The sequence below is a fragment of the Anser brachyrhynchus genome, assembly GCF_964034855.1.
Source record: "Anser brachyrhynchus genome assembly, chromosome: 4".
NCBI lineage: Eukaryota > Metazoa > Chordata > Aves > Anseriformes > Anatidae > Anser > Anser brachyrhynchus.
In genome coordinates this window covers 61,893,099-61,917,005 of record NC_137698.1, presented here as the reverse complement: position 1 = coordinate 61,917,005, position 23,907 = coordinate 61,893,099, and the positions used below count along the sequence as shown (strand labels likewise).

The window sequence follows — 23,907 nt, the reverse complement described above, 5'->3', positions numbered from 1 at the left end:
CACTAGCTTCGCAGTATTAAATTTCCTCTGCCTAAGGGTTATTGTTGATCAGACCATGAAAGTGAATGTCTGGTTATAATGTATTCATGTTTAAAAGAAAATACAAATGATACTAAAAATCTGTGGTCACTTAACACTACATTTGTAATTAAAAAAATGTCAGTCCAACAAAAGTATTGATGCTAGTTAAATGTTCTTGGTCAACTTTCAGATTATAAATAGTTTGACCGCCATGAAGAATATAAAATCTTTTCTTAACAACTGTTGTTGTATGTACTTATACATATTTATATCCAAATAAATATATTTTTAAGGATAATTGAAGTTCTTCAATGATCAATAAAATGTATAATATTCTTTGGGTTTAGTATTTATTTTTGGCATTTAACAGCTAATCAAACAGTGTGTGCACTGCAAGTTTTCAACATACTATTGAGCTTCTGTGAATAATAATTACCATTTGACCCTTGGCTGTAAATGAGATGCCAGGTGAAGAAGCACATATGCTTGTTGTGTAGCCTAAATGCAATATAAAAGAAAGAGGGTACACTGTATATGAATTATGATTAGACACAGTTGGTTGCCGCCAGCGGCCGGCTATGCTTTCCCTTTGCTGTCTGCTCCAATTTCTCTTTGGACGGGTTGAGAGAGCACTGCATGTTCAGGTCAAGATGTTTGCCTAGAAATAGTAGTACAGTTGCAGCTGTGTTTGCTGGAGCAGGAGACTAGTTTAAATAGCATTACCATTTATCCAGTCCATTAACAGAACTCTGTAAAATAATACCAACTCTGCATAAACTACAGGACACTGTAATAAAATTACAAGCACTTGTTGACAGATGGGAAGTGTAAGTAAAGGAAAGCGATAGGTTGAGAGTTTAAAAGAGACAGTGCATTATTTCCTATGTCTGGAGACTCTTGATTTTCAAAGGTAATTAAATGAATTATTTTTCAGGTTACTCTCACATTTAGCAGCCTTCCAAGAAATCTCTTGGAACCAGTTAAAATGGATAATTTTAGTCAAAGCAGAAACTGATTCTCTCATTAAGAGTTATCTGCAAAGGTGTTTTGACACATACATTTCAATAGGAAGTAGTATGCTAAAAATAGTATGACTAGCGCTGCAGGGTATATGAATCTTACCTTGCAAGATCCCTTTCAAAGGAAAATGTACATGAACCTCTGTTTTGACGCTATACTGTTAAAATACAGGTGCTGTTGTAAATCCCAGGGGGTAACACAAGTCCTTGTTCAACAAGTATTTTTCCTGCAGGAGCGGGATGCGTTGTTTTCAGTGACCTGTGTGCCCACTCACGCTAACTCGTCCAGCATCAGCGATGGTGCTTTAATGCAGGGAGCTAGTGAGTGCTTGGCTGAGGCAAATGGATTTTGACTGCTTACTTTGGCTGGTTAGATCACAGCTCGTTGATTGCCGTTTGCTGCAGGATACTAAGGGCTGGGCCCAAGCTGTTTGAGAATTTGGATTTAAAAGATATCTTTATTAATTAGTGGCATATAAAGGATTTTGAATGCCATGCACAAAGCTCGTCCCTTTTGATCTATGTTTCTTGCACTTGGAATGAGGTTAAGTTCCCTTACTGACCGATATTTTCTTTATGAGTAATAATGACAATATTGGCTTTGAAAAAGAAAACAAACTTTCTAGTGGATGTGGTCCGATATTAAATACATATTAGAAAGGAAAGGTATCTGATACAGTGCACTTGAAAAGAAGCACATTGTGAATAAGATATTTCTCCTCTAAAGGAAAAACCTTAATACTATCTGATTAATAAACACTCAGTTCTGAGATATCTGTTAGTGACTTAAAGCAAAAAAAAAAACCTATCAGTTAATAAGAGAAGAAAAAAATCTTAAACATAAGAAAACTGGAAAAAAATCCTCGGCCAGAACAGCAGCAGCAGCAACAACAACAAAACACACTGCATGGGGGGCCCTTGCAAAAATTCCTCCTGAATTAATTTCTGCCAGCTATGATTAAAGTGTGTGGTACTAGATGTGTCAGACACCATAGTTCTCTGCTTCATTTTACTCTTGGCCTCTTTGGCCCCTGCCACAATAAATCCCACAATGGTTAGGCAGGAATTGCAGGTTACAGTTGCCAGGGTTACCGTTGTCCGGCCGGACCGACATCATTACTCATCCAGCCAGCTACCCCGAGCGAGCAAGCGCTGCTGCCCGCTTCTGTTGCGGGGAAGGCTGCGGACGGCTGACGCAAAGAGGAGGAAAGTTCTCCGGGTGGCTCTCGGCTCTGTTTTTCCAGCTGCTGCAGGGGAACCTGTGATTTGCATCATTTGCAGTTATACCTTCTTTAGGTGTTTGCTGAGTGGTGGGTGGTTTTGTTCTCTTGGTAAAGGTAAAAAGCAATCAGAGTGGAAAACGCAATCAGAATGGAAAATTTTAAAAAAAAAAAAAAGAAAGCAATCAGAATGGAAAATAAAGAAAAAAAAAGAGGTGTATGTTAAGGGACTAAAGCAGTGACCTCTAAAATGTTTTTAAGACGCCAGTCTCATTGTTAAGGTAGCTGTATTTGAGGCTTAATTCATGGTTTTGTCACATCCCATCCCTTTTAACAATAACCATGGCAAGTGAAACTGCAGTTGTAATTTCATCGATAAGACATTTATCTTTAATCTAGAATGCCTTAATGAGTAGAGAAATTGCTCATTAAAAAATGTTCATTATCCCAAAGCCTCAAAAATCTTAACTCCAACTGCAGACAGGTGGCTCTGGATGTTAAAAATCCATTGAGGAGCAAGTTTTCCCTTCTCAGAAAGCACTACTGGAGAATCCCTCTTCTGCAAGCAGATTGGTATTGGAACTGCTGCTGGATAAGACTACTGGGTAGGTTCCCACTGGTGCGTGTGCTGCAGTGACATTAGTGTGCTGCACATTATTGCAGAAGTGTGCCGGATGTATAACAAAAAAAAATATTGGGGCAGGGGATTTTTTTTAACCTCTCCATGAATTAATAGTTCACCTTTTTGTTAGATCCTTCCTGATAAAGTGTTTTTTAGCCATTGGTTTCAGTTTTTATGGTTTGTTATGGGGCATTTTAGCAGTCTGTGTAATACTACTTGATTTTTATTTTTTGTATGACAGATTTGACTTTTATCCTTTTAAGAGTAAATGGAAACAAATCTTTCATCACACCAGTATTAATGCCTTTTTCTTTTTCCTACTGTAGTGATTAATTTCAAATACAAGAATGCTTAAATTGTTTTCTCTAAAGAAATAATAGGCTCCCAACCAGTAAAGTCAATAAGAAGTTAGCAGTTCTAATGCTGATGAACTTTTAATTACCAGCATTATTTTATTAGCATCATTTTTGAACAGTAAGTATAGTTCTTAGAAAATAAATATCTTTCAAAATTATTTTTATTAACAAAGAGATGCTATATATCATATATGTATAAAAAAATGTACAATTCTGGCTTTGTTGTATTGTAAGCCAGTAATTAAAAGGAAATCCTTAATTTAACATGCAAAGCTAATTACTATTGCTTGCAGTGTGGATGCACCATTATCATAGCTTTGCTAACTCAGTGTGTTGTTACTAATTTGAAGTCTTAATGCCTCAGTCTAGAATGTTTTCAGAGTGAATTTGATCCCCTATGCTGTAAGTTTGCTGTCAGTTCTGTGAGTTTTATTTTTGCTGTAATTTCAGTCCACAGGTAAAGACAGGACTATTTAGGAATACAAGAATCAATAGATATTAAATACATCAACGTTAAGGTTCATTACCTATACGAAGGAGTTGAGTAACTAAGAATCAGTTGCCTACCGTGCTAGGTTTGTTGTCTCTCTTCTTTGGCATTCATTTCTGGTATGGAAAATCTAGGAGGCAAAACTCTGTAAGATGTTATAAAATGATTTTTTTTTTTTTTGCTTCTCTGTCACCTGTTCATTTTTTAATCTAGGGAGAAACATAAATCAGGAGCTTGAATGCTTTAAGCAATTTAGCTTGTGTGTGTGTGCTTTTTCCTGTTGTCCTATGACTTGCCTCTACCTTCAGTTCTCATTCTCTGCTATAACTTTTCAAAACTGAAAACTCAGTCACCCTTTACAACATAGTGAGCAAAACAAATAACACTACAGCTTTCCTTCAGACATAAGTCCTACTTACGTAAGGTAAGAGATGGCAAGATGACTATAGAAATTTTGGAAGTACTGCAAAAACTTGTACAGTGCAGCAGGTGATTTATTGTTTGAACACAGAAATAAGAATTAGATATACGCATTTCATGTGCAACTTGCAGTAGTTATATCCTAGCAACAGCAACATTCAGCCTTAGGTTTAGTTGAGTGTTGTTGGAACCAGAATGAATTTTCGAAATGGAGTCAGGGGAGAAAAAAAAAAAGAGTAAAATATATTATCACTGTGTTTGGCAATTATTACTTAAACTTCAAATTAAATTACTCTTCCTGCCCTTTAGTGTTTTAGAGTCTCTTAATCTATAGACTTTTCATCAGCTATGCATTTTTTTGTATTTCCACAGCACCTGGTATGATGTGGTGCAGGGAGGGGAAAAAAAGGTGTTCCAAACATACAAAATTGAGATTGCTACTTGAATAGTATGGTATTTTTTAAATTGGAAACAATTTTTTTGGGGGGTCTCTCATGATAGATGTTTGGTTTTAATTTTGGAGATAATTGGGAAGCATCTTTAAGTTGCAGTTAAATTTGTCTTTATTTATTATAAAAAAAATACAATTTCATATATTGTTTTAATGATGATATTTCATCTGCTGTAGGATAAAATAACAAATTGGATGGACTTTCAGGGCTGTAAGCTAACTCCGCAACCAAGCATATCATTAAATCTTTACATAATCTGCACTACCGAAGCTATAGTTTACTATTTTCAGAAACAAGCATCTGTAGGGATACTTCTATTGATTTTTTATTGTAACAAACATGCCAAAACTGTTTATAGTTGCTTTTAACCTTAATTTGAAAATCATGTTAAACACCAAGCAAACACAAATATGGCTTAGAGCGATTCTTCTGGACCAACATAAGTATCTGTGGTAGTCATAATCTTTTATTGCTGTTAGCATTTAAATATATCTAATGTAAAAACATGAATCATTAATAATTACTTATTTAACCCACAGCACTTTTAAAATAACATGGTGATATTCAAAGTAATTAAGTCTACTTTAGTAATTATGGCCTTGTTACCTCGACCTCCTTGGCCCCAAGCAAAAATAATTATCCTCTGTATTTTTGATGATATGATAGTAATTAAAGTGAAGAATTGAGATAACTGCTTTCTTAATATGAAAATTAAAGTAACTGGTTTTGGATCACCTGTAACCATGTTAATGTCCAGTTGGAATCAGTCTCTGGGTTGTTCTTGGAGGGTTAACCATGAAAGCTTTGGTAAATTGTGATATAGGAAACCTTTTAGGCAAGAGTTAAGTAGGAAACTGAATCTCAGTGACGGAAGTAATGAAAAGTAAAAAGGCATGTCAGAGGAAATGCCATTATTATGTGGTGCAGAAACATGGTGTGAAATGTTATAAAGGGGACATCTGTAAGTCTCAGCTTGCACAGAGTGGACATTTAAGTGCAGCCATGTCATCTTGATTAAAAAAAAAAAAAAAAGAATAGAAAAGAGGAATAAATCAGGCCAAGGGAAAATGTGAAAGTATAGAGACTTGTCCCTAAGATGGTAGGTTTCTTCTGCGAGTGGAAGATTAAAGCCTGACGTAACTGAATAGCTCAGAAAAGTCCAAAGAAAGGTTGATTGCTTCCCCTCCAACAGTTCCAATTGATTGAAAAAAGCCTAATTTAAAGTTCTGTTTGTTCTGTGTCTTAAACCATCAGAATTTTCTTTTAGAACTGGGGGAATGCTCTGGAAGAGAAAGAATCCAAGGATAAAAAGTCATTGCAGGCCAACAATTGTTCCTAATCCTCACAAAATGCTGGAGAAATTAAATTTATTCTTTATTGCTCAAAGTGTTACCTAGGTCACTGGGCGATGGGAAAATTGAACTGGAAGTCGAGTAGGCACAATCTTTGTTTTGTGTCTAGATGCTTAACCTTAGACACGACAAGGCATCTTAGTGTGTTGTGGGAACTTGGTTCAGAGTATTAACACCAGGACGTTTATTACCCTGGATTTATAATAGGCTATGCTGTCAGTAGATGAAAATGTTGTGTTTACATTTCAGTGTTAAATGATCATTTAATTAACACCTAAGGAAAAAAAAAAAAAGAAAAAAAAAAAACTTGTGAAATTCTTAGCAGCTTTTATTGTTGGTTTCCTTGGAGGTTTTAATATCCAAGTTACTCCGCAGTTGCTTCTATAAGTACAGCTAGAAAAGACATTTATGAACGTAGTCAAGAAGGACAGACAGTTTAACCCCTGTTGACCCTTCATCCTGAATGTTGATTTATATAGCATTTTAAATGCATTGAATTTGTTTTAAAGCTTCTCTAAAGTTACTCACATAGCATTCAAACACGAAATGTGTTTTTCCTTTTAAAGTATTTCCCTAATTGTACATTCTTGTAAAGAGCATAGAGAATTCATATTTTTCATAGAAAAGTACTTACAAAAATAGAATGTATCAACAAAAATTTTACAATAACTTACAAATATTAGAGATCGTTGTTTTGCAAGATTTCTCTGTATGCTCTCAATAGGAATGTGAGATTTTATAAGAAGAAGGGTTATGAAACAGTATATCGTTCATTGGTTGTAGTAGCTACTGTCTGAATTTTTCAAAAGGAGTAGGAAATTGGCAAGGGAAGCAACATTACTACAAAAATGCATATCCACTTTAGGCAGCACTGATCTACTTTCGTATGTTCCATTGTATCAAAGAAAGTCAAGGCTATCTAAAAGCTTTAATTTGCTCTTGGTCCTTAATAATGCTTTTTGTTGTAATGATGAGCTACAAATGCTTTTTGCAATAATGTTGCCCTACAAAGCATGTTTGAATAGTTTTTTTGCATCCTAGAGCTAAAGCTAGATGAAATGTTCTTTGTTAAAGTGCAGCTGCTCTTCAACTGATTTTTTTTCTGTAAATATTCTGTAGTAAAAACTGAAATTACAGCTAGGTTGAGACATTGTACTTTTTTTGGAGTTCTTTTTTTAGAGGTGTGTTTTTAATCAGACTGACAGGCTTTAAAACCCCAACTTTAAAGCATGTTAATAGATTAATAATATAAACCCAGAACAGATTAATTCAATTATTGATGACAATTTTTTTTGGTATACTCTTTTTCTGATGATCATATCCTTTACACATGTCAATAAGTGAGCTGGAAAACTTAGGAATCTGCTGATACAGTAAATGTTTCTTTTCTCCACACAAATGACATAAAACATCCAACACTTGATGAGATATTACAGCTGCAGCGTGAGTTCTATCTGCCAGTGAGATCTCAATGTTTTGCACAATTCCCTGAATATATTTATTAAATTGAAACCTAATATTCAGATACAGGCTTGTCAGATGTATTTGCATTTGCTTTTCTTGAAAATATTTGACCATTTGCAATTAAAGCAGTGTATTCACATTCAGCTAGTACGTTTTTCCAGTGTGTTTAATGGGAATTTCTGCAATACCTATTCCTCTGAATTGCGATATCAGATGAAAGAGTACTTGGGATAAAAGAGAGCACTGCCCTGCCCCATACTTACATTACCTTCTCTTCACAGTACAGTTCTGCCAGAGATTTTAGATTTATTGGACTAGTGAATGGTTAAGGTAAGTAAGTATGCGCGCAGGAAGATGCAGACTTAACTTTCCACAGACAGACTTCGGCTGAAACCATGGTGCACTGTGTGGGATGCAGAGTCCCAGTGGGTAGGCCACATCGATTATCTAAGCAGCAATTAAAGGGACTCTCGTTACGGTAAGGATAAGGAAAAGTGCAAATAGACAAAGTGCAGTATTTGGCCTCAGAGCGGAGAGCTGAAGGAAGGGCTGCTGCAAGGGACAACCGAGCCTGTTGTCTTGAACCTTGTAAGACTATTGGAGCCTAGGCTGGCGGTGTTATTTGGGAAAGGCTGCTTATGAATACAGAGCGGAGTTTATTCTCTCCTGCAGACACTTGAGGGGCCAGCTCTGCTAGCGGCTGTTCAGGCCCACCTCATGGGGAATAAAGCTGGGACTTGCTGAACTCTTTTCATCTTTACAGCCAGGCCCAGGTGCAGGCCCTTCCTGGCTCAAGGGTGTTTACAGGACCATGCTCTGAAGGCTTCTTTCCATGGCCCTTAATCTTTAAGGGAGAGAAAGAAGGGGCTGAAACGGGGGGTAAATCTTTGGTTAAGTACTCCTTGAGGATTTGCAGGGTAATGCATACAAGAGACAAAATCCTTGCCTCTTTCTTTTTTGTTTTCCCTTCCGTCCAGACAGTTCAATGACATTTTTATTTTTATTGTGAATGTCTAATCCATAGAGTTGTACAGAAGGGCTGCTTGCACTTTATAAGGTACCACTTCAGAGCGTGCGTGAGGGGAGGTTTCGTGGCTGTGTTTCAATGCTTTTATTAGTACTTTAATACAAGGGAGATAGAGGAAACATCAAGCCTCTTTTTTTTTCTTCTTCTGTGGATTTTTCGTAGGAATTCTGGATAGCTGGAAGGTAGCTGTTTGACCTCAAAACTGAAAAGGTTGCATCTTGTAAGTTCGATAAGGCCCACAGGGAAGGGTTGCAAAGATAGGATAACAGCTAATGTAATGAAAGGGTATTTGTAGTAGCTGCTTCTTAGACTATTAAGATATGAAAGGCTAAATGGAGAGAAAAAAAAGAGTGTAAATGTGTATCTTAACGTGGGGGGAAAAAATCTGAAAAGCTTAGCACATCTAGAGAGAGTAATCAAAGTGGATTACAAATAAGACACACCCAAACACATGTAGACGCTTCATGAAAGCAGTGATATTTTCTGAAATTAGAGAAAATTCCTGTTTGGTCCTTAATACTTCTACATTAGTGTTAAATGTAGTATGTGATTAATTGGTTTTATCATGTTCCGGTTTTTATGCCTTTTTTTATTATTATTTATTTTTATTTTTATGCCTTTTTTTTTTAATTGCCTTTGTAAAAGGCAAGAGGCTGGCTTCCCTCCTTAATTGTAGTAATGAGTTTGTAAATTCAATAGAAGAAATGCTTTTGTTTTTCTATTTGTCAAATTTTACAAACCTTTTCCTATGTTGTTCTTTGTTATCTTCACTTATACCTCTTCCATCACTTACCTCTACAAGACAAAAGGACAAAATAATACCACCCAAAAAAGCTCGTTATATCAGAGTGATTTTATAGAAATGAAAAAACAGAACTCTTACAAAGTGGAGAGCCTACCAAATCTAAATAGGAGTGACTGCTACTTCTTATCAGGTGCAGTGTTTATAGCAGAGGTGCAGAAGCCAAAAGTTTTCAGCTGACGCAAAGTGCAAAGGTGGTGTATCCCATCTGAATTTGCTTTTTATGTAGGTTTGGTAGATATCTCATTTAAATCTCATACAGAAAAAAAGAAATCGTAACTGAGAGTGGCCAGATTTGGGGGTCTAACTGCCAAAGCTGATCATTGTCACCATTCTGGCTGATAACGGTTGCTTTATCTGTGCAAAAGAACATAATCTTACACCATATTACAAGACTTCCTGGGACAGGAAATAATCAGAAAATTGTAACAGCTACGCTGGGGTCTAAAATAAAGAGTACTGTTAGTAAAATTTGTTCAACAAGAGTGCCATATGAACATGACAGTGAATTTTGCAACATGCAGTGCACTGCTACTTTTACTTTGTAATTTTACATACAACATTAAGTTCAAAGCTGCTGGGGTATGGCCAGTTGTGCTACAGACTGTTAAAGTTTTAGATAAGGTGCTGAGCTGAAATATTTATATTGGGTCCATTGTCTTTCTATCCTGTTGATGACTGATCTAGACTGTGTAAACAGCATACTGATAAGTCTTGTTAGGGATAATTAAAAAAAAAATAAAAAGAGGAAACAATAATAAGGGATTTGAACTTGATATAAATTAAGTATGCCAGAATTGTTTATCCTGTGTGGATGGCCTGGGGCATGTGGAAAATGTGAAATACTTAGGTCAAAATCAAGACTGATCACAGGAGGCACAGCTATTTTATGACACTTAGTGATAATAAGACATAAATGTACAGTGCAGCATGGAGCAATAACATTGTGCAGTTTTGTGCATATGTATAACAGACACTGCAGGAAATGAAAAATAAAAAAATTTGAACTATACTATGTAGCCCAGCAAAACCAATGGAGAGGTTGGGTTGTTTTCTTCTGGCTAATGTTGTGGAATGTGCACTTTTTTTTTCTTTTTTTTTTTTCATTTTGTTAAAATGAAAACCATTTCACTGTGATTTTGGCTAAACTGAGTTTTTGTTTGTTCTTGTAATCAGGTTGCAAAAGCTATTGTTGTTTTTGTTTTTGTTTTTTGTTTTTTTCCTCATCCAAATGAAATAAAACTGAACGGGATTTGAATTATGGGGAAGGCTTTAAAATAAATATGTGCTGTTAGCTTAGTTATGTAACAGTTGAGTAGAGGCAGAATAGAAGCATTGTGTGCATATACAGAGTGAGAACAATGAGCAAAACTAGGAGAAATGTAATTGAATTAAGAGGTTGGTTGGTCAAGAAAAGTTTTCTGTGACGAGTTGCAAGTCTTTGAGATGGGTGACCTAAGAATGATCATTTGGCATACAGTCGGTACTCTGGTTAAAATACTAGTAATGCTTCCAAAGTCAATTAATTCTTATTAGAGAAGTGGAACTTGACAGTCTGCTGGAATTATAAATTCACAAGATTTAACATTTAGGAGTAAGAATGGGTATTGGATTCACACTGCAAGAGCAGGAAATCAAAGCTTTCTTTGCCATGAATTTTATTCACTGCAGGTGTCTGTTATAATCTGTCTTCATAGTGAATTTATTCACAAAGGAGACAAGTGGGGAGAACGGCCTAATTCTATTTTACAGTATGACAGCTTGCACTGTTATGTTTTATGTAATGTATTTGACTAGGATGGTGAAATAGTCAGAAGGAGCAAGCATTGCTAACAAATGGTACATTTTATTACTAGATAGGCCCTAGACAGTGAGTTGGTAATAGGAACAAACTTATTGGGAAGCTAACATTTTTACCTGAAAGTGGTGAATACTGTATTTGACAGTGTAGATTAGAAATCTGCTGATGGCTGTTATATTTGTATTACAAGAGCTGCAGGTCATCATGATAACTTTTAACAAAGGAATCTATCAGTCTAAAGAGCCTGCCAACATTGGCAGAAAATTGTTGAAGTGTTATTAGTGTATTATTTCACATGCTTTCTTCTAAATAAATTTAGATTAGAGTACACAAGGATTGTTGCATGTTTTAATAAACAAAAGTAGAAAGAATTTTTTATCTAAATATATCTAAATAAAATCACATGGTTATGCTACTGTTCCTCTAACAGACTTGAAGGTTTGTTTACTGAAGTAAAGTACTGTTAGCATCAACACATCTTGCTTTTGTGTGTTCCCTGGAAGAGGAATTTGAGTGTTCATAGCTGTGCCTTTCATGCATGCAGCAAGGCCTTAGGGTGTGATATGTCGTTATGCAAATATATTAGCAAGGGTAATTGTTTGGGCTTTCATGATAATGTTTAAGAACATAGAATCATAGAATGGTTTGGGTTGGAAGGGACTTTAAAGATCACCCAGTTCCAACCTCCCTGCCATGGGCAGGGAGGGACACTTCCCAGTAGACCAGGTTGCTCAAAGCCCCATCCAGCCTGGCCTTGTATGATGCTAACATATGAACAACAAAAACAAAAACAAAAAATCCACAGCCTTTGAAGTAGTCAGAGGAAAGATATATTGCAGCTGGAGATGCCCCTCTTAAAAACATTTTTGAGCTTGTCCAAAGGAAAGTAATCAAGATAAATATTATCTGTAAATATTACCTGTATTCATTAAATCTTGCATTGTTATTTGTTGAATTAGATATATGTGTTTGGAACTTAATGTCTTCACAGGGAGAATAAGAGTGTGGTAAAGGATGCTATGGTTCCAGAGTTGTAGTTCCTGGTTCCTTAGCAATGTAACATTATTTGACTGTGCACTTGGTTGAAACTGGAACCTTAGACTTGTTTTTTTGTAACGGTATTCAGTGCCTCCTTTTTTTTTTTTTTTTTCTTTCCCCATGGTCTTGCTGTGGGTGAGCTTGTTTTGTAAGAAAGTCTGCTGTTCTTAATCTGCCTTTTTGTTCATTTTACTTGCATTTTTTAATTATGGCCGTATGACTTCGTATTGTCCATTGTGTTTTATTTTGGATTCTGAACTCAGAATGACTTTCCAATTACTTTGCTAAATGCAAATGTTGCAGAAAACGTTTTAGTGGTGTAACACCTCACCCTGCTCAATACTAGTGCCAGGTCTCATCAATTTGTCAAGTATTTAAACAAAGAGTAGTTTTGTATATTCCAAAGAAGATATAGACAAAATGATCAATGTATCCCTACTACTCAAGTATGCGTTCATAATTATTTTGGTACTCTAAGGTTAATGATTTTGCCTGTATCTGCTAGCAATCTCTTTCATTTTAATGTAAGATGTGGAAAATCCTGGATCTATTTCCTGTAAAGTTGGTTAGGAAAAGAAATGGAATACAGAAACAAAGTTATGACCAGTAATTAAAAACTAAATGAATAAAATTACATTAAAAAAATTGAAAAAATGTTTCAGTTTAAGTTGGGTGGTCCAGAAGATTGAAAGGATGTTCTGACTTTGGTGTCAGTTCCTTACCAGTGGAAAATACTGTATAACCAGAAATCACATTTTAATTGATGCTTTGTTTTGCTTTGTCCTTAATTAGAATATCCTGCTGGGTGTAGTTTTATCAGCAGTGCTTTGAGATTGTGTAATGGTTAGGGAGGATTACACTGCATAAAACTTTCCAGATAGGAGTGTCATTTTATTTTATTTTATTTATTTATTTATTTATTTTTAAAGAAATGTGGTGTGAATTAACTAATTTTGAAAGGGATCATGGTGAGCTTTTTTTTTTTTTTGGGGGGGGGGTGGGGGAGCTTAAAGGACATTTGAAAACTATGGTTTTGTTTGGTCTTTATATCGTGCTTTTTGTTTTGTTCTTGGATGTGAAGTTGGAGATGTGAATCGGTAGAAACCACTCCAGAATGTATGAAACTTAAGGGGAAAGTAAGGAAATATCTATACTGAAGTTTTATATAGAATTGGTACTCTGAAGTAAGCCTAGGTAGTGTTTGAACGCATGGGAATTTCTTAAAATAAACACATCCACAAAGGGAAAATGTGATAATGACTTGATGATGATGAGTGTCTGCTGTTATGGGCCCAGTGAGATGCAAGTGCCAACACCCCAGCCCCTGCACCATGATCCAAATTATAATGAAGGAATTTGGCAGCTCTGGTGCCTTTATGTGAATGTATTACCATGGCTATGAAGATAAATATTTCCTAAGTGGAAATACTAACAAATATTTGGTCACTTCCAAGCAGATTATAAGTGAAAAGGCATACTAAAGGAACCAAGATAAATAAGAAAAGGAAACATATCTTCTGAGTACGTGTGTTCCATTCCTGTTTCCTTGGGCTTGGTCTTTCCTTTTAAAATCAATATATTTAGACAGATAGATGCATTCTTTGTGAAAGTTGCATGCTAGTTTCTTAATTTCTTCCAACTTCCTTCCTGTTCTTCCCCTCCTGTGACTCTCCTCTTATGCAAACATTATCCCTGATTAAAGCCTGAAGCTTACTGTAAGTTTTCTGTTCTGTAATGCAGACCAGTGAGCTGTCCGATACCACAAACTATCTACCGAAGTGCAAGAGTTCAGATTTATTCACAAGAGCAGGCTCCCCCTTGTGGGTACAGAGCTGGTTACTTGCCAGCCTTTCATGAGCTCCCTGGTGCTGCATGAATTCAACCTACGCTTCAACCCCACCCTTAAAAAAAAAAAAAAAGTTAATATCTTTATATAATTCCAAAGTAATTTTTGGTATCCTCAAGTAGCTATCAAGGCAGACTGACCTGAAAATTAACTCAGAAAGCAGATTTATAGAATGGGAAAAATACTGCCAGAACACAAAGATCTTTCCTATTTGTGTCGCAACCCCTTTTCCTTCCTTTTGATGTAAACTATTCCTGTATAAACTCAATACATCGGCTTTTTCTTAATATTCTGCCTAGCTTCTCTGCTAAATAGGCTTGTGTCCTGTAGTGTGGATGTCTACCATATGGTGCTGATACCTGTGGTGAGTATCAGCCCTGGTGGCTGGCAGATTATTTCATGTCGGGTTCTCTGGGTTTCTGTGCCAAAGGTTAGGGAGAGCTGTATTGCTTTGGGTAGGATGAGGTTGTCTGTCCTCTGTTTTGAATTATGATGCACGATTCTGTAATGGAATCTGGGCCATGGCAGAATTTAGAATTTCAGAAATTAAAATTTTGAATTCCAAGGGTAGAATTTCAAACTGATGAAGACAGTTTTTTCCAGTCTCTTCACTTGGCTGACTCCTCCTTGAAAGGTGTTCGATGCAGCTCAGTGAGTGACTTATTTACACCAGCTTAAGAGGCTTTTCTCCTTGCCCGCTAGCCCAAGCTGAGTGAGTCATCTGAGATCAAGCTGTTGACAGAGGAGATGCTTTCAGAGCTGCAGATGGCACTGCCAGCATCTTAATGAAAGCTGGTGCCAAGGCAAGCATATGAAAATGTAGGAAACAACACTGTAAATTGCATGTGAATCTTAAGAAATAGTGATGTGTCTGTAGATGAAAGATGCTGTGCATTTTTCATAATGACAAGAAAAATAATGTTCCCCACTTCCATTTCCATCAGTGCCAGTTTCTAGCCCTGTCTTTAATGCCTACAGTTAATTGGGCTGATAAATCAATCAACACAATTTCCTAGTATTTGGACATAGTCTATAAAGTGAATATCTGGGAGTAACATGCTTACCTCTTGAAATTCAGAATCCTTCTGGTTCTTCCAGATTCCTATTTTTCCTCTAACAGTACTAATCAGTACTTCTGTAATCTACATACACAGGACTCTGGCTGAGGGAGCTAAACTCTTTATCTCTCCATTATTCTCCATTTGTTCCCATTACCCAAGTTTGTTGGCTGCTCTTTTCATACATTTTTTTTTGTTTTTTCAGTGTGAAATGGGTAAGATGACTGTAAGAACATAGTGGCAGACGATACCACCAAGCGACGTAGCCTGCACATTGAACCAGAACCAAGAAATATCACAAATTATATAACTCCCTATCTTGCAGATGGTCACTTGAAAATGCTGATGATAATTCCCAGGGATGTTGTTTAGCTGTAAAATATCTGTAAGGCATTCCAGAAATGAAGAATATCTCCATGCATTCATCTCTCTTGCAAGTCTAAATTGTGACAGGTATTACTTCCTGAATCATCATCCAGTTTATACTTGGAGAAAGATGCTACGGTTTCTCCTATATTTGTGGACAGATATTTTGGGTTATGGACATTTTTTTTTTCCCTCCAGCTCTTAGATCTTAGAGTTTCAGGGTTTTCTTTTTCTTAAGGAAACACAGGCTTGTCAATTCTGAACACAGAGTCACAGGACAGGGAATATTTCAGCGTCAAAATTTGTATTTCCTCATCAACACAAGCTCTGACAGTGTATAAAGCAATTAAACCTGTAATTTGACAGTGTTCCAGCTTACGTTTCCTGGGCAGTCAGGAGGAACTTTATGCTAGTCAAATCTACGTTTTAAATGTCATGGATCAATGAAAGAAAAAATTAGGTGCAATGAAATAGAGGATCATTTAATGGATAAGATAGCAATAATTTCTGATGACACTTTCTTCTTGTATAACTTGTCAGAGCTCAGGGAATATCATGCTTAGTCATGCTTCTTCCATTCTTCAGTTATCACCTTTATCAGATTCTTGGGTACAGTGAAAGCTTTTTGTCTTCTCAATTTCTTCAGCATATGATTTCTAATATTTTTATCATTTCTCCTTTGCTGTACTGTCCTGAACTTCGGTGTGACCTTAATTATTGGTGACTTTCACTGTGATCTCCATTGATAGACAAAGTGATATCTAGACTTTTGTCTTTGCTGGAGAAGATGACTTTTTTCTCCTGAACAATTTCCTTTTATGTATTCTTAATGGAAAGTCTGGTTAGTCTAGCTTTATCATAAATGATTTCCAAGACACTTGACATAAAAATACATATTTTCTTATTTACTTTCTATGGGAAACATTGAGTGGAGGAGAATAAAAATTACGTGCTTGACTCAGAAGGCACTGCCCCTATTATTCACACATTTAACTTTTTTTTTTTTAAATAAATAAATGGAAATCATACCTGAGAAATAAATATCTATTGAAATGACTATAAGAGATTTTACATGTAACTTCCAGTTGCACAAAGGTAACCATGACATTACTTTTTGTTCCTTGTGCATGTTAGTAGCTTTAATTTAGTAGATTTGTTAAATGTGCCTGTCATTGTGTTAAAAATTTTAATTACTGAGGTTTGTGAAAGTGCTTCCAAATACAAGAGGTATTTGTAGAAATCTGGATAGATTGACAAGTGATTGACAGGGTAAATAGTCCCACTGTGTTCTGATATCCCATGCTGTGGTGCAATGCTACAGATACGACATAAGCCTCAGGAAGTAGCTGCAATCCAATTTTTATTAAATTCTTAGTACCAATGTATCTTGACATTATTGTTAATTAGCAAGATAAGTGTACCACTATTTTTAATTCTTCTCCTTAGAGAGCTTCACTGTTATTTTGCAGTCCTATAACGTTCTAGTATGATATAACCTAATAGTGGTATGTTCATCTGTGGAAAAAATCATACGACAAAAGCCATGTTCCATATAATAACTGTAGACCAACACTGATTGTCCTAATCTGCCTTCAGAACAAGAAAATAACTATCAAGTTTATGTAGCTCGTAATATTTTGAGTAAAAAAAAAAAAGTACAGTTTTACCTTCCTCTCACCTTCTCCTTCTGTCCACCTTCATGAAGGGGAAAAAAACAAAACAGCACCACCAAAAAAACAACACCACAAAAACAAACCTCTAAAAGCAGAAACGTGTTTGTTGGTTCACTGTGAAGGTCTTTGCTTTGTAAAAACTGGTAAATCTGAGGATGATTATTGACTCTTGAGCAAAGAAAGTAATTCATTCATTTTGAAGGTTTTGCAACTACATTTCTTCTAGGGAGCCAAAAGGCAGCCAGTGTAACTTTTAGGCAATGTTAGAACATAATCTTGAAGAGCCACATGTGGATCAGAGAGATGTACGCCTGTCACATCTCAGGTTAAGGGGGTGTGGTGTTTTTACTCAGCTGGGCAGCTGAACTCCACCACAACCGCTCTCTCACTCCCCCTCCTCAAAGGGAAAGGGGAGCAAATATGATGAAAAGGGCCCAAGGGTTGAGATAAGGAAATGGAGATCACTCAATTATCGCACGGGCAAAACAGACTCAGTGTAGGGAGATTAAAGATATTTATTGCCTATTACTAACAAGCTTGAGAAGTGAAAAACAAAGAAAACAAACTAAAACTACCTTCACCCATCTACCCTCTGCCACCTCCTCCCCCCAAGCGGCACAGGGGAATGGGGAATGGGGGCTGCGGTCAGTCCATGGCACTTCGTCTCCACTGCTCCTTCATGGTCACTCTCTGCCCCTGCCCCAATGCAGGGTCCCTCCCATGGGATGCCATCCTTCCCAAACTGATCCTGTGTGGGCTTCCCACAGGCAGCAGCTCTTCAAGAACTGCTCCAACATGGCTCCATACCACGGGGCCCAACCCACAGGAGCAAACTGCTCCAGCACGGGTCCCCCATAGGCAGCAGCTCCCCCCAGACCCCTGCTCCTGCGTGGGCTCCTCTCCACAGGCTGCAGCTCCAGCCCGGGGCCTGCTCCTGCGGGGGCTCTCCATGGGCCGCAGCCTCCTCCAGGCCACATCCACCTGCTCCACCGGGGGCTCCTGTTGTGTAGCACTTTTTTTCACCTTTTCTTAAATACGCTCCCACAGAGGCACAAGCAACATCACTTATTGGCTCGGCTCTGTGCAGTGGTGGGTCCCTTTTGGAGCTGGCTGAAACTGGCCCTTATCTAACATGGGGCAGCTTCTGGATTCTTCTCACAGAGGCCACCCCTGCATCACCCCACTATCAAAACCTTGCCACATAAACCCACTACAGGAGGCTGGTGATGTTAACTTGCAAACTGGATCTTTTGCTGTGAACCAGACTTCAGATGTGTTCTCAAACTGAACCCTCATTTCATGTAAGTAGCCATCTTTTCCATGTTGCCTGGAGGTTTCACACATTTTGCCAACTTGCTTTTCATTTCCTTCTGAATGGGTCATGGCCAAGTGTTTAACTGTGTTAAGAAATATTGTAAAGCCAGGCTCAAAACTCCTCTTCACCTTTATTAGTACAGAGAAGTCCAGATGTCAAGTGAAGAAAGCCTTCTCAGGGTTCTACTATGGTATTTTTTGTCTTTTTTGTCTTTTTTTTTTTTTTTAAAGCAATATCTTTAGGCTTTACCCTTAGCCATCTCTCTGCTAAATTTAATGAGCATTTTCACTTTGCATCTTCCTAAAATGTGTGTGGTGCTCTCACCTTGCAATATAACTTAAGAGATTTTGATTATGAATGATTAGATAGTGATCTATGTAGTAGGCATTGCCCTAAAAATACAGCTTTTGTGGCTGTAAGTATTAAAAGAGCTGGCATATGCTAGTGTGTTCTGCTGAGTGTAGTGGAGAAGAAATAGCTGAAAATGTTGTGAAAGGGAAATGGAAAGTGGATTTTGGGAATGAAATCAAAACTATTTCTTTATACAGTACATGCTACTACCTGGACCTGTCCATTTCCTTCCCCAGTGCTTTTGCAAGTAGCTTCAAAACCTGCAGAACTGAGGCAGCATGAGCCTGAGCTCATTCTGTTGCCTCTTAGGAAACTGCTGAGTGACTGGAGCTGCTCAGGAGGATGGGGGTCCCGAGTAGACGCTGAAGGAAGAGCATTCATGCCCCTTCCACTCCTGAAGAAGCAAGAATGCTTCTGGCAACTGAGGAGAGGAACACAAACTCTCCTCTTTTAAACTATTTTTAGCAGAGAAATAATTGATGAGCTCTCAGAGTTTTGAAAAGATCTTTCTAGAGGGTGCTGAAAAGAAATACTCTCTTCCTAAAGGTCGTTGTTGGAGAAAACTAGCTTTTTAATTTGTTGCCTTTTGGACATGTTGTGTCTTTTCTCCAAATGTTTATGATCAACTGTTCCTACTCCTTCAGATACAAGCCTGCATTAGTTGTAAAACCAAGAAAAGAGGGTCACTGAATAAATTCATTGTTAGGGTAAGGGACTTTTCACAAGAGGGGTAAAAGAGAACAGAGACCAATAAAACTGCATCTAAAAATAAAAGGAAGAAATTATTAAATTGAGAGTTGACTAACTTATGTGTTGCAGTGTGGTTTTTTTATGCTTTGCCAAACATTTCAGCATCTTAAGTAGGTTTTACTTTGGCAGTAGGTATGGGAGAATTTTTCTTCAAGCGTTGTTATACTTGAACCTCTCGTAACAGAACCGAAGTATTTTAATGATAAAATTACTAGGTAATCTTCTGATAACTGGAGTTGCAAAGGCAAATAGTCTTCTTCCAGAATCTAAAACCTTCCTCATCGAGAAAAAAAATCCCAAATAAGAGAAAACTCAGAAGCGTTTTTCCTGTAATTTTTCCCACGTTATGTGCATTAGTGTCTCTAGCATTCAGTGATATAAGTTAATATGAAAATAACTGAATTTTCAGAAGGCTGTGTCCTCAAAGCTACCTGTAACCTGCAGTAAAGAAACTTAGAAACTATCGACATCTCAAAAAATATATATGAATGCAGAACATAGAATTAATATGAGTAATTTCTTGCACTTCAGAATGGTGTTGAAAATACTATTTTTTTCTATTTGATTCTGATTTCACTCATGGACATCTGCATTTAAAATTAATTCAGAATTAACAAATTTATATTTAAAAACACTTTGTTAAGAAGCTATTTTATCTGAGTTGGTGGAATCGAGTTGTCTGATATCTTGTCACCACAAGTTATTGTCTAGGTGAAATCATCTGCATTAATCTTCTAAATTGAAGAATATTTTAATGCTAGAGTTTATAAGCTAAAAAGTGTGAGGACTGGTTCTCATTCTTTTTGGTCTTATTTCTGTAATACCTTTAATAAAATGTGACTTAAGTAACACTGCATTTTTTTTTTCCATTGGAGCACCCTTAGACTCTTATGTGGGTCACAGTTTTGCAGAAAAATGTCCCAAACTTTAAATAGAGGTGGATAATAAGATTAGAAGTTAAAGCAAACAATTGTAACTGCCACTGAAGGTTACAGCTTTGGTTACAGAAATGCAGATACAATCTTGTGATTTTTGCAAGACAAGTAAGACAAACGCCACCTATTTCTTAGCAAAGAAGCGTCTGGAGCCTGGATATGGCTGATGTAGAAGGGGGAGAATAAAATTATTAATTTGGCCCAGGTGAAAGGATGACAAAAACAGTGAAATACTCTCTTCTTTTCTTCTTTTCTTCTTTTCTTCTTTTCTTCTTTTCTTCTTTTCTTCTTTTCTTCTTCCTTCTTCCTTCTTCCTTCTTCCTTCTTCCTTCTTCCTTCTTCCTTCTTCCTTCTTCCTTCTTCCTTCTTCCTTCTTCCTTCTTCCTTCTTCCTTCTTCCTTCTTCCTTCTTCCTTCTTCCTTCTTCCTTCTTCCTTCTTCCTTCTTCCTTCTTCCTTCTTTTTCCTCCTTTGTTTTCCTTTTTTTCTCTCCTTTTTTTCTCTCCTTTTTTTCTCTCCTTTTTTTCTCTCCTTTTTTTCTCTCCTTTTTTTCTCTCCTTTTTTTCTCTCCTTTTTTTCTCTCCTTTTTTTCTCTCCTTTTTTTCTCTCCTTTTTTTCTCTCCTTTTTTTCTCTCCTTTTTTTCTCTCCTTTTTTTCTCTCCTTTTTTTCTCTCCTTTTTTTCTCTCCTTTTTCCTTTTTCCTTTTTTTCTCTTACTTGTTTTGCTTCTCCAGGCTTACTGTCATTCTCTTTCCCTCAAACTAAGGTCAGAACACAGTTGTGCTTGCCTCTGCCTGCTTGCATCCTGGCTTGCATCACGAATAGTGTAGCCAGCAGGACCAGGGCGGTAATTGTTCCCCTGTACTCTGCTCTGGTGAGGCCATACCTCGAGTCCTGTGTTCAGTTTTGGGCACCTCACTACAAGAAGGACATCGAGGGCCTGGAACGTGTCCAGAGAAGGGCTACGAAGCTGGTGAAGGGCCTGGAACACAAGTCCTATGAGGAGCAGCTGAGGGAACTGGGGTTGTTTAGTCTGGAGAAGAGGAGGCTCGGGGGGGCCTTATTGCTCTCTACAACTACCTGGAAGAAAGCTGTGGGGAGCTGGGGGTCAGCCTCTTTCTCACAGATAACTAGAGATAGGACTAGAGGGAATGGCCTCAAGTTGTACCGGGGGAGTTTAGGTTAGAAATTAGGAGACATTTCTTCTCAGAAAGAGCAGTCAGACATTGGAACGGGTTGCCCAGGGAGGTGGTGGAGTCACAGTTCGTGGGAGTGTTCAAGGAAAGGTTGGACCTGGCTCTTAGGGACATAGTTTAGTGGGTGATATTGGTAGTAGGGTGATGGTTGGACCAGATTATCTTCAAGGTTTCTTCTAACCTTAATGATTCTATGATTTCCTTCAACCTTCAGGATCCTTTGCTTCCAGAGACTAATGTACCTGCTGTATTCCTTGAAGTCTCTAGGGGTTTCCTGACAGCAAAAGCTGTCTTTGCAGATGTTCTCCCCCTACAGTTAGACTTCCTGACCCCTGTCCTCCTCATCCACTACTGGTAACTACTCCCTGTCTTTTGTTCGGAGTTAGCTTAAGCTATTCTTTTAAATGTATTTGCAGAATCTGGTCCTATCTGGAAGAAATTTGTTCCCAGAGATCCAGATGAAAAGGGCAAGGCTGTGAAAGGGTCATATTCTAAAAGCTTCTTTCTGACTCCCTAAATGAATGTAAGGAGGTGAAAGCTGAGACCAATAGGCTGTCCCCTACAGTACATTAATTTGATCAAACTTATCTTCACTGCCATCTATCAAAATGATGATGGCATATTTTTCAAATAAACCATTGAACTCAAATACTTGCTTCAAGTGAGCTTGGTAGCTCCAAGTCAGTTTGTGTTTATGTAAGTATGCATGCCTGCTTAAAGCTCAGTGCAGTTGGGATGAGGGTAAGGCTGCTGAGAACCTATGTTGTTGTTCTGTTTTTATCTCACTGAGATGTAGCATAGTGTTTTTCACATGTTTATATGCCTTAACAGCATAAGGCAGTGTTACACTCCAGTAAACTGAGAGGCCAACCGTATCCTGGGCTGCATCAAAAGCAACGTGGCCAGCAGGGTGAGGGAGGTGATTCTCCCCCTCTGCTCTGCTCTCATAAGACCTCACCTGGAGTGCTGCATTCACGTCTGGGACCCCAGCATGAGGACATGGACCTATTAGAGCGAGCCCAGAGGAAGGCCAAGAGGATGATCAAGGGGCTGGAGCACCTCTCCTGTGAAGGCAGACTGAGGGAGTTGGGGTTGTTCTGCCTGGAGAAGAGAAGGCTCTGGGGAGACCTTAGAGTGGCCTTCCAGTACCTAAAGGGGGCTACAGGAAAGCTAGGGAGGGACTCTGTCAGGGAGGGTAGTGATAGGACAAGATGTAATGGCTTTAAGCTAAAAGAGAGTAGGTTTAGATTAGGTATAAGGAAGAAATTCTTTCCTGTGAGGGTGGTGAGGCACTTGAACAGGTTGCCCAGAGAAGTTGTAATGCCTCATCCCTGTCCCTGGAAGTGTTCAAGGCCAGGCTGGATGGGGCTTTGAGCAACCTGGTCTGGTGGGAGGTGTCCCTGCCTGTGGCAGGGGGGTAGAATTAGATGGTCTTTAAGGTTGCTTCCAACCCAAACAATTCTATGATTCTATGATAACTGAAACTTTTCCAAGATAATAATTGGGAGAGCTCTTTCCAACCTGTTTCTGTAACAGTAAGAAAACAGTAGTTATTTTAATAATCATTGATGTCACCATATTAAATACTTCCCTTTATCTTAACTTGATTAATTCATAGACAAAATCTTTTAGATAAATTATTTTCTTTATTGAATGTCTTCTTGCAAAGCCACAAACTAGGTTATAAAAAAAACTAAATTTGCACTCTTGCAACTTCATTCCTATTGCTCCTATTAATAATGCAACAGAAGAACAAAATTAGTTTTTGAGCTGTTAAAGAAAGAGTCTTAACTAACAGTTTTTTCCTGTTCAGTGGACTATTCTGTTGATCTGCATATAAGTTAGAGCATCAATGTATTAGGTGCTCTGATCTGCTGTATTTTAATTCTGTTGTTGAATACATGAACTACTACCCTTCTGAAGTAGTAATTGCTTTAGTAGGTGGAACATTTCTTTCATTGATTATTACTGTGAAAAGCTACAGAATGGCTTTTAACAAAAGCTAAAGGTAGTGTTCCAGCAGCAACAGTGAAGTTAGGTGGCCTTTCAGTGCATTCATCAAGGTCCTGCTTTTGACAGAGAAACAATCATTTACAAAGAAAAATGCATTTGTATTCACAGTAGTGCAGAAAATGCAAACCTTCTGATATACTTTGATAGTGTTAAAGAGGGTGAAGGTGGAAAGAAAGGCTTTAAAAAAAAAGTGGCTTAGATTTTTTTTCCTGGAATTCCTCAGCTCTCTCTTATTTAAAAATTTCTGCTATTTTTTTCCCCACTATTGACTATTCTGTTTTATTATGACTTAAAAAAAAAAGGATTATTTAAGTTGGAATTAG

At 37.5% G+C, this 23,907-nt stretch overlaps 1 protein-coding gene across 11 annotated transcripts in view; it reads left to right on the top strand.

Annotated features, from left to right (window-relative positions):
- Positions 1-23,907, top strand: part of SLIT2 (slit guidance ligand 2) — a 262,113-nt gene that overhangs the window by 23,365 nt on the left and 214,841 nt on the right. The window lies entirely within an intron of this gene.